Source organism: Palaemon carinicauda, chromosome 22 (genome assembly GCF_036898095.1).
Source record: "Palaemon carinicauda isolate YSFRI2023 chromosome 22, ASM3689809v2, whole genome shotgun sequence".
Lineage (NCBI taxonomy): Eukaryota > Metazoa > Arthropoda > Malacostraca > Decapoda > Palaemonidae > Palaemon > Palaemon carinicauda.
The window spans coordinates 53,598,662-53,610,766 of record NC_090746.1 but is presented as its reverse complement, the minus strand read 5'-3'; the positions used below and the strand labels follow the sequence as shown (position 1 = coordinate 53,610,766).

Genomic DNA, 12,105 nt, shown 5'->3' with positions numbered 1-12,105 from the left:
CACAAAACACATATTAAACAAACTCACCAACCATTCAAGTACAGTCACACCCCCTTCCTTCAACATCTCAGCTTTCACACCATCCATACCAGATGCTTTTCCTACTCTCGTTTCATCTAGTGCTCTCCTCACTTCCTATATTGTAATCTCTCTCTCATTCTCATCTCCCATCACTGGCACCTCAACACCTGTAACAGCAATTATATCTGCCTCCCTATTATCCTCAACATTCAGCAAACTTTCAAAATATTCCTCCCACCTTTTCCTTGCCTCCTCTCCTTTTAACAACCTTCCATTTCCATCTTTCACTGTCTCTTCAATTCTTGCGCCGGCCTTCCTTACTCTCTTCACTTCTTTCCAAAATTTCTTCTTATTCTCTTCATATGACTGACCCAGTCCCTGACCCCACCTCTGGTCAGCTGCCCTCTTTGCCTCACGTACCTTGCGCTTTACTTCCACATTTTTCTCTCTATATTTTTCATACTTCTCTATACTATTACTCTGCAGCCATTCTTCAAAAGCCCTCTTTTTCTCTTCCACTTTTACCTTCACTCCTTCATTCCACCATTCACTGCCCTTCCTCATGCTGCCTCCAACAACCTTCTTGCCACATACATCACTTGCAATCCCAACAAAATTTTCTTTTGCTAACTTCCACTCCTCCTCTAAATTACCAGTTTCTCTTACTCTCACCTCGTCATATGCCATTTTCAACCTTTCCTGATATTTACTTTTTAACCCCGGTTTTATTAGCTCTTCAACCCTCACTAGCTCCCTTTTACATCCACCTACTCTATTCCCCCACTCTTTTGCTACAACTAATTTTCCTTCCACCAAAAAATGATCAGACAATACCGTTAGCCATACCCCTAAACACGTGCACGTCTTTCAATCTTCCAAACATTCTTTTAGTTATCAACACATAATCCATTAATGCCCTTTCTACTACTCTTCCATTTGCCACTCTTACCCATGTATACTTATTTTTATCTTTCTTTTTAAAAAAGCTAGCACTTATTACTATCTCTTGTTCAACACACATATCTACCAGTCTCTCACCACTCTCATTTTCACCTGGTACGCCATACTTCCCAATGACACCTTCTACCTCTCCAGCGCCCACTCTAGCATTTAAGTCACCCATGACAACTACATAATTCCTTCTACCCAGTCCTTCTACACACCTAGTTAATTCATTCCAGAACTCATTCCGCTCTTCTTCACTTTTCTCACTACCTGGCCCATACCCACTGACAAGGGAACGAAAATGGCTGTGCTGGACTTGAAGAACTGTACCCCTTTTAAAGAGATGGAAACTATGAGGTGCAGGTCCTGAAGGACTTGGCGTCCCAAAGCTTCATGAGCTATGTTGTGCCCCAAGAGGCATGATGTAGGAAATAACCTCTTAAGAGTTATAGCCTGCAAGTAGTTTCTCCCTCAAAAGAGATGGAAACCATGAGGCACAGGTCCCAGAGAACCTGGCCTCACCAAGCTCTAAGAGATTTGTTGTGCCCAAAGGCACGATGTCGGCAATAACCGTGAAGAGTTAAAGCCTACGAGGCTCGTCGATGGGAGACGCACCAGCCACAAGCGGTCGGCAGTCATCACTATCTATGGCAATGTTTCCAAAGGGAAGTGTTGTATATTACTTTAGTTTAGCTTCTCTTATAATCAACTCCATTTTCTGTTATTGTAGTGATGTCTTCATTACGTCATGCCTACGCGGTTGGGCCGTTGAATTTCAAATAATGAGTATCTGCCTCAATGATCTAGAGAATGTATCCCTTTTCAAGCACCCGTCTTTCATAATCCTCTTTGACGAATACAAAACAAACTGAAGTCCTGCAAAGAATTTTTCTTCTCTCAAGGGGTTAACTACTGCACTGTAATCTGTAAGTGGCTACTTTCCTCTTGGTAAGGGTAGAAGGGATTCTTTAGCTATGGTAGGCAGCTCTTCTAGGAGAAGGACACTCCAAAATCAAACCATTGTTCTCTAGTCTTGGGTAGTGCCATAACCTCTGTACCACGGTCTTCCACTGCCTTGGGTTAGAATTCTCTTGCTTCGGGCACACTGTTCTCTCTTGTTTCTCCTCCTCTTGTTTTGTTAGAGTTTTTATAGTTTATATAGGAAATATTTATTTTAATATTGTTGCTGTTCTTACAAAAATCAATTGTTTCCTGGTTTCCTTTCCTCACTGGGCTGTTTTCCCTGTTGGAGCCCCTGGGCTTAAAGCATCCTGATTTTCCAACTAGGGTTGCAGCTCAGCAAATAATAATAATTCATTCTTACAGAGAATAACTGAAATAATTAAGGAGTGTGAAGATATTTCAGGAAGTTTCCAACAAGAATCGTTTTGTACCCTGAGGGTATGACAGCTATGAGCAGGAACTGCAAGAGTCACCTAACTCCAAAGGGGCTTTACTATGAAGAGTAAGAGCAGGGCATAGAATGGACGAATCCAATTCCTGCCAGAAGAATCACCAGAGGTGGAAACCACTCAGATTAAGGCAGTCTCTCCCACGGGCGGGAAAGGCGACCAACTCCTGTTGCCGCTGTCATCAATTCTCCCCGCAAGCTGGAAGATTGCTGGACAGATGCTGGTGGAGGGTAACTCTCCATTACCAGGAAAAGTTGCCTAACACCTGGTAGAGGCTAACTCTCCCTGGCAAGGGAAAGTTGTCCAACACATGAAAGTGGACCTCCAGGCAGTGCTCTCTGCTTCCTCTCAAAGAGCTGAGCTCAAGTTGAAGTTCGACATTGAGTGCTGCCTGTGAAACATAGCAGAAGCTAGTTTCTGGGTTCACCCTGACTGAAAAACCCCAAAGGGAACCATTCTACCACTGATCTCATTCCTACGCTGAAGCTGCAGGAACGAAGGTGAGCAGAAGCAGACTGCTGCAGTAAACTGTAACACTCTTGGAACCATTCCTTAGTGGGGAAACCCTAAAGCCTCAAAGGATGAGACTACCCTCAGAGGTTAGGCTAGTTACTATTAATCGTAAACTGGTTAAAAGTTTCAGACAGGAGAGCAAGGCTACGTCTTTACTCTACCGAGCCAAAATAAAACGTGACGTTTACTAGTACTTGTGTGAGCGGGGTGGTTGGTCTACCCCCAGCTGAATGCCCTCCGCTAAGCAGCGGAGGGTAGTTACACCTCGCAAAACTTTAATGGCTGGTTTCAGCAGTCGTCAAAATTATACTCCTATGTAAAAAGCATAAGCTTTGTATCTAGTGTTGGAACAAATATTTTTTTCGAATAGGTTAGTTTACTATTCCCATTTTCTCACAAATGGACATTTTAAGTGGAGCTTACAGTATGCATTGTGCAGTTGTAACCTCTAAACTCCTACTATTGTCCTAAGAACATAGTTTTACTCGAATACTATTCCTATTATGCAAAATATCTCAAATCACATTGTCCATACTTGCAGTAATACTTGTGCCCAGACTCAAAGCCTTCTGACCTCTAGACAGAAAATAATAACTGTTCAAGATTACACCCCTTGAATCAAACAGTAAGAATCAACTGTCCTCTTCACTGATGCAGTCTAGATGTAAAACAGAGAAGACTCAGCGGAGGAAAATCCTCATGCAGTTAATGAGTGCATATGAAAAGAATTTCCTTTTTTTAAAAACCCAACTACAATATAAACGGAATGTCGAGGCTTTATGATGCAGGTTGACTGTGATTGGTCAAAGAATTTATAAGAAATCATGAAGATTGAGCCGGTAATCAATGATAATGTCCCTGACCAGTGATAGCCAGACGGGTTCAAGTCTCGCTCAAACATGTTAGTTCCTTTAGTGGCTGCAAGATCACCATCCTTGTGAGCTAAAGATGGGGGATTTGGGGAAGCCTATAGGTGTCCCTGTTGAGTAATCAGCAGCCATTGCCATCACACCCTGGTCCTACTTTGGATGGAGAGGAGGCTTGGGCATTGATCACATGTAATTATAGTCAGTTTCTAAGGAATTGTCCATCTTGTTTGGGCAATGTAACTCTCTTTTGTCTCTGCATTTCATGGGTAACCTTTAACCCTGTTCCAAGTCTTCTTTTCATCAATTTGATGTTTCTGCCTTTCTTTAGTGTTTCTTCAATTTTGGTTTAATTGTATTTAAGAATATCTTGGGTTTTTAGTTTGTTTATTGTTTAGGATAGTTCTGCTAATTCGATTTCATCTCTCTTGGATTTCCAATGTTTTCTTTATTAGATTTTTGGTCTTTTCTGATAGTTTTCCTTGATTTTGTTAAGGAACTTTTTCACATATATTGTGTTCATTCCAATACAAATTTTGTTAAGTTACAGTTCATTTCTTTTTTACTTGCTTCCAATTCATCATGAAGCTGGGAGTACCTATTTTGGATGGCTAAACTAAACTCTTCATATTTTTCTCTTATTACACAAGTGTTTATTTTCTTAAAATTAATTTTCTCTTTTTCCTTGGATCTAAACAAATTTTGCTTTTCACCATTCTGTGACTGCTTGACTTAAACTTATTTAACACAATTACATCTTCAACTGAATTGACTCTTTCACTAAGAATAAAATGTATTTTATTTTTCATTTCTCTATTTTGGATTCTCCATGTCAATTTTCAATGTTCCTTTTTATAAAACAAGGTGTTCATAATTTTAAGATTGATTGTTTCAGCAAATTCTACAAGCATGTCTCCTCTGCCATTCCTTGTGTCTACTCTAAATTTACCCACTGCTAATTCTCCTCTCTTCTTTTGACTTGCTTTAGCATTGAAATCACCAACAACAAATGTAAACTGGGTCTTATGTTTTTCATAAATATCTCCAGATCTTCATTAGTTTCAATTACTTCTTCTGTATGGGATGTTGTTGGTGCATAGGTTTGAATGATCTTCAGTTTATATTTTTTATTTAGTTTGATAATTAAACCTGCAATTCTATCACTAGCATTATACTACAAAATTCTTCCATGTTACCTGCAAGATTTTATTAATAGAAACCCACTACAATTTCCTTGTTCCTTTCATATCCTCTGAAGCAAAACTTATGTCCTTCTTTTAATTCTGTGCAAGATTCCCAGTTCTTTTAATTTCACTCAATCCTATTATTTCCAAATTAAAATAAATAAAGGCGATGTTATATCATGCCACCTAAAACTAAAACCATTGTTTTGTTTATGTTTCATCGCTGATCATAACAAACAAAAAATCCCATTTACACATATGTATATAGGCTAACTTTTGCAGCAACAAACATCTTACCAGGTATTGGATATGTAATGATGATGGTATTTCTAAAGGTTTACTTACTTCATCCTTACAAATTCAAAATAATTGAAATGAGCTATATTATATCACGTTTTTCCTAAACACGCTGCCTAAAACAGAAATCATCGTTTTGTTTATGTTTCATTGCTGATCATAACAATCAAAAGAATGTATTTACACATCCTACTGATAACTAATGATACTTTGAGAGATGGAGTGATAAAAATTGCAAAGAATTTCTATCCAATGCTATACAATAGCGATAAAAAAATAGCGTCACCAATAGAAATAATGAAACATTTGAGCCGGTACCAAAAATAGCAGTAGAAGTAGTAAAGAAGGCATTATAGGCAAGTAAAGAGGCAACACAGCAGGAGAAGATGGCCTAACAATTGATTTAATAATAGACAGAGAAGATTTCATGGTAGTAAAATCCGTTGAGCCCTATACTAAATGTCTGCACAAATATTCTATACCTACAACTTGGAAAAACTTTATCATTATACTAATTCACACAAAGGGAGATAAAAACGACCTGTAAAAATACCGCCCAATAAGTTTACTATTCGTAATATATAGGCCAAATAGAAAGACAGCTAGACTTTAATCAACCAAGAGAGCAGGCAGGTTTTAGAAGTGAGTATTCAACAACTGACTACAGTATATCCATGTAATTAATCAGCTATTGGAAAACTCAACAGATTATGAGAAATCACCAAGTATGGCATTTATAGACTATGAGAAAGCTTTTGATTCTATCAAAACCTCAGCAGTAATTAAAGTTTGTTATGATGAAGAGGCTGAAACTCTCCTACTCTCTTCCAGATGCAGAAAAGAAATACAGTCTTGAGGGAAAACTCTGATCCTCCTCAGGTAACAAGAGGCCTGTGGAGTCACGCCTCAAGGATAAGGGCCACTCCATCGCAGGACCCAAGTCCCAGGGTAGGCAAGACTGTTCAAAACTCATTTTGAGCAAGGACTATTCCCCAGAGGAGGAGAGATCAATAATTTGAAAAGAAGCTTCTTCAGCAGAGGCAGGCACTAAAAGTGCTCTGGCCAGAGAGAAATGTTTAAGTGTTTCTCTCTCAGGGCTACAAGAAAGCTAACAGAATGAGACACCACTAGAGTTTAGGCTGTTCCAGAGTGTTCTATGAAAAGGACCAAGGAAGTGCACAAACAATCTCCAGCCTACCAGACAGTGTGAGCACTTGATCCCTGGAAAGCCTATTACCTTCAGCCAGTATATCATAAGTATTTGCTATACTGGCCTCATGGTTGGGCTAACCAACTCCTAGGCAAAACTGTCACCAGGTGAACTCTATCACTCCCTCCTAGACAAGGGTATCTGCAAAGACAGTGTACAGTATACTTCACCCTTACCTGGCATATGGTGCTGATGATTGGAGCGTGTGGGACTGCTCGGTTGTAACATGTGCCATAGATTGGTAGCTGTCACACCGGGATCACACACTTCTTGACATACCTCGAAGGAATTGTTAAGCAGGTGAGCTACATACTCCTTACTAATAAAAATGACTGGCTCTCTAAGAGCAAGGCTGCTTCTTCTGTCCTGCTGTGGATGAAAATGGTAGAAGAAATATTCACCATACCTAGCCTATGGATCAACAAGATCGAATTGCAAGGTAATAGCCAGCGGGTGAGGTCTGTCCTTACCTTCCAAAGGAGAAGATCACAGGCTGGAAGTCCCAAGAAACTTCTTATGAGAGCCCTCCAGCTTGATTACTACTGCTTCTTCCCTCTGAGAAGTGTCCAAACATGGAAATAGGAGTTGGTAGAGGCAGAAGAAGAGAGAGCAAACTCACATCTTCCCTTGGGAAAATGTTTTTTCAGTCTGCCATAAATGGTTCAGCAGATCCTACTAATCATGTACAGGTGCGCCATCTCTCCGAGGTTGCTGATACAAAATAATGATAAATTCCCAGTTGAACATCTTAGGTGTGAGATCAGTATCTTGTTCAATCACAGTAAGAGCAATGAAGTCTCAATACCATCCAAACTTTGAAGAGGTCATTCCAAGCAACACAAACTTGACACTATGGCAAAAACTTGTGTGAAAACCTGAAGAATGAATGAGTCACCAAAAGTATGGTCTTCTCAGGAGGCTGAGATTGGGCCAAATGTTCCAATTGAATACTGTCTGAGAAGTAACAGTTTAGCTAAGAGGCATGCAGACTCACAGAGCTGATGGGAAAGGACTGGAGAAGATTGTACAAGACTTCTAGCACAAAAATCCTGGATAATTTCACATTTGTTGAATGCCCAAAGAGGGAATCTGGAAGGGCTTCAGATGGAAAATAGAGAGGGAGTGAGCAAGGCAAAACATCCACTATTGACATACTTGTGTTGCTCCTACACTTCTTGGTCCTAACACTCCTCTTGGATTAAGCCTGGGAAAGGCAAGAACGGGAAGAGCAGGGTCTATCCTTTTTGGATGCACCAAAATACCTTGAGAAAAAAACCCAAACCATACTCCATTGTCCAAGCAAATGGTGAAATAGGGTGCTCAAGCTTGTCGATCATTTGGCTTTCGGCAAAGGTGATCAAGCTCGAGTGTATCCTTAATTACCTAGGAGTTGGTTTCAAGTCCAGGGAAGAGCATTCACATAGTACTGGTCTAAACAGCAATAACTGTTGCACTGGTCTCACCTTGCAGGCTGACCCTTATGGTACCTGTCAATAAGAAGACACAGTAGCGACTCAAAGGTGAATAGCGGTAGCTGGTACAACAAGTTAGTAGTTGCCAACTAACCCCAAAGGTTCAAGTTGGCACGTGTGCATGGTGTCAGTCTCCCTTTGTTACAGCAAATGGGAGTAGCATGCACGAGGAAATAAAACGTTACCTCTGTCAGCATAACTGCACTAGAGTTCAGTGTAAATGCAGTGTCTGGTATACTAAGCTCACAAACGCTAACCGATACCAAAGATACTAATTGATGCATGAGCTCTGTATTGGTACGGGGCAGTAAAATGAACAATAATCTTACTGTCTTCGCTTACTGTATGGTGCTGGAACTAATGAAACAGCGCTTGCAGTCATACCAGGCTCACAATCACTAACCAAACCTAATATTACTGGTCAATAAGCGAGTTCTGTATCAACACAAGGCGGAAGCGTGAATGACATCCCAGTCGGCCTACTGCACAGGGTGAAGATCAGTCTAAGTAGGACCAACATCTGCAACTGATGAAACAATGGTGGCTGCCACACCAGCTTAAGCTTTGTTAACCGATCTCGTGGGTACCTGTCAGCACTACATTCCATAAAGAAAAGAGCTGTGCTGAAGGGTAAGGAACAACCCTACTACCTCACTATAACTGGAAAAGTGGCCACATCTGACAAAAACCTCTAGCTTATGGTGCTGGCATTCTGGCTTATCAGGACAGCTCATCTGCATCTGGTGCATCATTGGTTAATGTGACATTGGTTTACACTCGGCTTGATTGACTCTGAAGGTACCAGGTAGTGGGTGAATGCCATCACTTGCTTCCACAGATGGAGAATGATCACAATGAATCTGAAGGAACATTTTTAGCAAAAGGCCTTCCCAAGCAAAAATATGTTTTTTCTTCTCAAGGAAGAAGTGTCCAACAAAAAGAAGAGTGAAAAGAGAGAGGTAGCAAAGAAAGCGAGAGCAAATTTCCTCTATTTCCCCTTGCCAACCATTTTCCCTAGTGTCACAGAGGAGCCATAGTTTGGGCAATCAATAACAACTACGCTCTCCTTGATTGGGTTTTTTCACATGGTGACACTTACTGACACTGCACTACATAAGATCTCCATATGAATAAATCTGTCATTACTAGGTGGATCTTCCAGATGAGTAATTTTAATTATCGGTTACGTAGGTACAGGCAGCACTTAGCCAATTTGGTAACTCTGTCCTGAAGTGAAAATACCATGAAGTGAGAGGAATTATGCTTGGAGTTCATTGTCTTCTGAAAAGTCGAGCAAGTATAATATTCCCAATATGGAAGCAAATGCCTATAGCTAACCAGTTACAAAAGGTAAACACCATATGGAGATTCAAAAGTTTTTAACCTCATAAGGACAAAATTCACTTGATCACATGCTTCCCTTTCAGTATGCTTTTGCTGTCACAAGCTAGAGCACTTGAAAAGAGTATGAAAAGCTGGACCCCAAGGACAAAAATGCCTTGCCTGTGGATGGATAGGACCTCAGAACCACCTGTCATTAACCAACAACCATGTTTCCCAAACGACGCTGAAACGACCATTGAATTGTTAATTCAACGGTCGTTTCATCGTCGTTTGGGAAACATGGCTATTTCAAAGAATGAAAGCTATGTCTACGTATAGGAAGGAACAGTATGATGATCCCTAATTTCTAAAGGCATCTGATAATTATATTACTGATATCATCTATTATACAGTACTGTATTTAAAAAATCAACTACTGAATTCAGTACAGTGATACCTCGGTAGTCGAACGACTCTATACTCGAACAATTCGGAGTTCGACCAAAATTTTCGAGAAATTTTTGCTGCGGTGCTCGACCAAAAATTCGGTACTCGACCAGCCGAACACGTGACGACCGCATGGGCTTTGTGATGATCGCGCCATCTCGGCCACTCTCGCTTGTTCGGGAAGCATCAGTTCTCTCGAGAGCGTCACTCAGACAACGCGCGATCAGCATTCGTTGTGATTTAGTGATTTTCAGTGCTTTTAATTGCTTTTTTAGCTTTCATAATGAGTCCCAAGAAAGTAATGAGTGTTAAGGGGAAGGAGAAGAGGAAAACAGTGCGAACAACGATCGAGTTGAAGAAGGAAATTATAGCGAAATATGAGAATGGTGTACGAGTGTCCGATTTAGCGGTAGAATACGGAATGGCGAAGTCGACCATTTCTACGTTTTTAAAGCATAAAGAAATGATTAAGAAGGCGAATGTTGCAACGGGAGTTACGGCGGTAACTAAGCAAAGGCCACAAGTGATTGAGGAGATGGAAAAGTTGCTTTTAATATTTATTAAAGAAAAACAGTTGGCCGGGGAAAGTGTTAGTGAAGCGTTCATTTGTGAAAAAGCGTTGCATATCTATGAAGAATTAGTGAAGAAAAGTCCGAGTACCAGTGAAAGTGATTCATTTACATTTAAAGCGAGCAGGGGTTGGTTTGAAAAGTTTCGTAATAGAACAGGTATTCATCGTGTTACTAGGCATGGGGAGGCAGCTAGTTCGGATCAAATTGCAGCCGATAAATACGTGGGGGAATTCGATCGGTACATAAATGAACAAAATTTGATCGCACAACAAGTCTTTAATTGTGATGAGACTGGGTTATTTTGGAAGAAAATGCCAGCCAATACGTACATTACCAAGGACGAGACGAAGATGCCAGGTCACAAGCCAATGAAAGATAGGCTAACATTGTTGCTGTGTGCAAATGCAAGTGGCGATTGCAAGATCAAACCCTTGTTAGTGTACCACTCGGACAACCCCCGGGTGTTCAAACGAAATAATATTTGTAAAAGTGCACTACCAGTTATGTGGCGCTCGAACACTAAATCTTGGGTCACAAGACAATTCTTTACTGAGTGGATAAACGAAGTGTTTGCCCCCCAGGTTAAGGCTTACCTCATTGAAAAGAGCTTGCCAATGAAATGTCTTCTGGTTATGGACAATGCTCCTGCACATCCTCCAGGTCTCGAGGATGACTTGAAAGAAGAATACAGCTTTATCAAAATCAAATTCTTGCCCCCCAATACTACTCCCATACTCCAGCCCATGGACCAACAGGTCATTTCAAACTTCAAAAAACTCTATACCAAGGCCCTTTTCAGAAAGTGTTTTGAAGTGACCAGTGACACGAAGTTGACCCTAAAGGAATTCTGGAAGGAACACTTCAGCATCCTCAACTCTGTTAACATGATTGACCAAGCTTGGCGAGGTGTGACCTATAGGACATTGAACTCTGCCTGGCGTAAGCTGTGGCCATCATGTGTCACAGAGAGGGAGTTTGAAGGTTTCCAACCAGAGGCGGGTCCAAGCACTGCTACCCCTGTAATTTCTGATGACACTGATGTCGTTGAGGAAATTGTTGTCATGGGCAGGAGTTTGGGGCTTGAGGTCGACAAGGATGATATTGATGAGCTTGTAGAAAGCCATTCTACCGAGTTGACTGTGGAGGAATTGTTGCACCTGCAACAACAACAGCAGCAGGATCTGATTGTGGAGCAGGAATCTTCAGAAGAGGATGAGGTAAGGGAGGATGTTCCAAGTTCTCTCATCAATGAAATTTGTTCCAAGTGGGCAGATGTGCAGGCTTTTGCTGAAAAATACCACCCAGAAATTGCAGTAGCAAACCGGGCAGTGCATATGTTTAATGATAGTGTCATGTATCATTTTCGAAGAATACTGCAGAGGAGGAAGAAACAATTAACAATAGACCAGTTTTTCACAAAAGAAAAGAAAGCTGCTACATCAAAGCCTGTTTCTCCTCCAAAGAAGAGACAAAGAAGAGAAGAAACCCCTGAAATAGATCTGCCCACCCTTTCATTGGAGAGAGAAACAACTCCTGAAGGAGAACTACCCCGCCACATCATGGAAGGGGACTCTCCTTCCAAGCAGTAACCTCCCCCTTCCATCCTCTCCACATCCATCCCTGTATGCCATCGAACCGCTGCTCAAAGGTATGTTCACTACAGTACAGAAAATGGTTTAAAATTGTTTTATTTTAGTACAGTAAATGGTTTAAAATTGTTTTATAGGATTTTCTGACCAATTTCATACACATTTAGATAATTATTGTTGTTTAGGTACACGTTTTATTAATATTTTGGGCCTGTTCGAGTGCTTGGGAACGGAATAGAATATATACCATTATT

The 12,105-nt window shown here is 40.8% G+C and overlaps 1 protein-coding gene across 5 annotated transcripts in view; it reads right to left on the bottom strand.

Annotated features, from left to right (window-relative positions):
* Window positions 1-12,105, bottom strand: part of LOC137616443 (7SK snRNA methylphosphate capping enzyme-like) — a 180,501-nt gene that overhangs the window by 54,417 nt on the left and 113,979 nt on the right. The gene's annotated exons all lie outside the window — the stretch shown is intronic.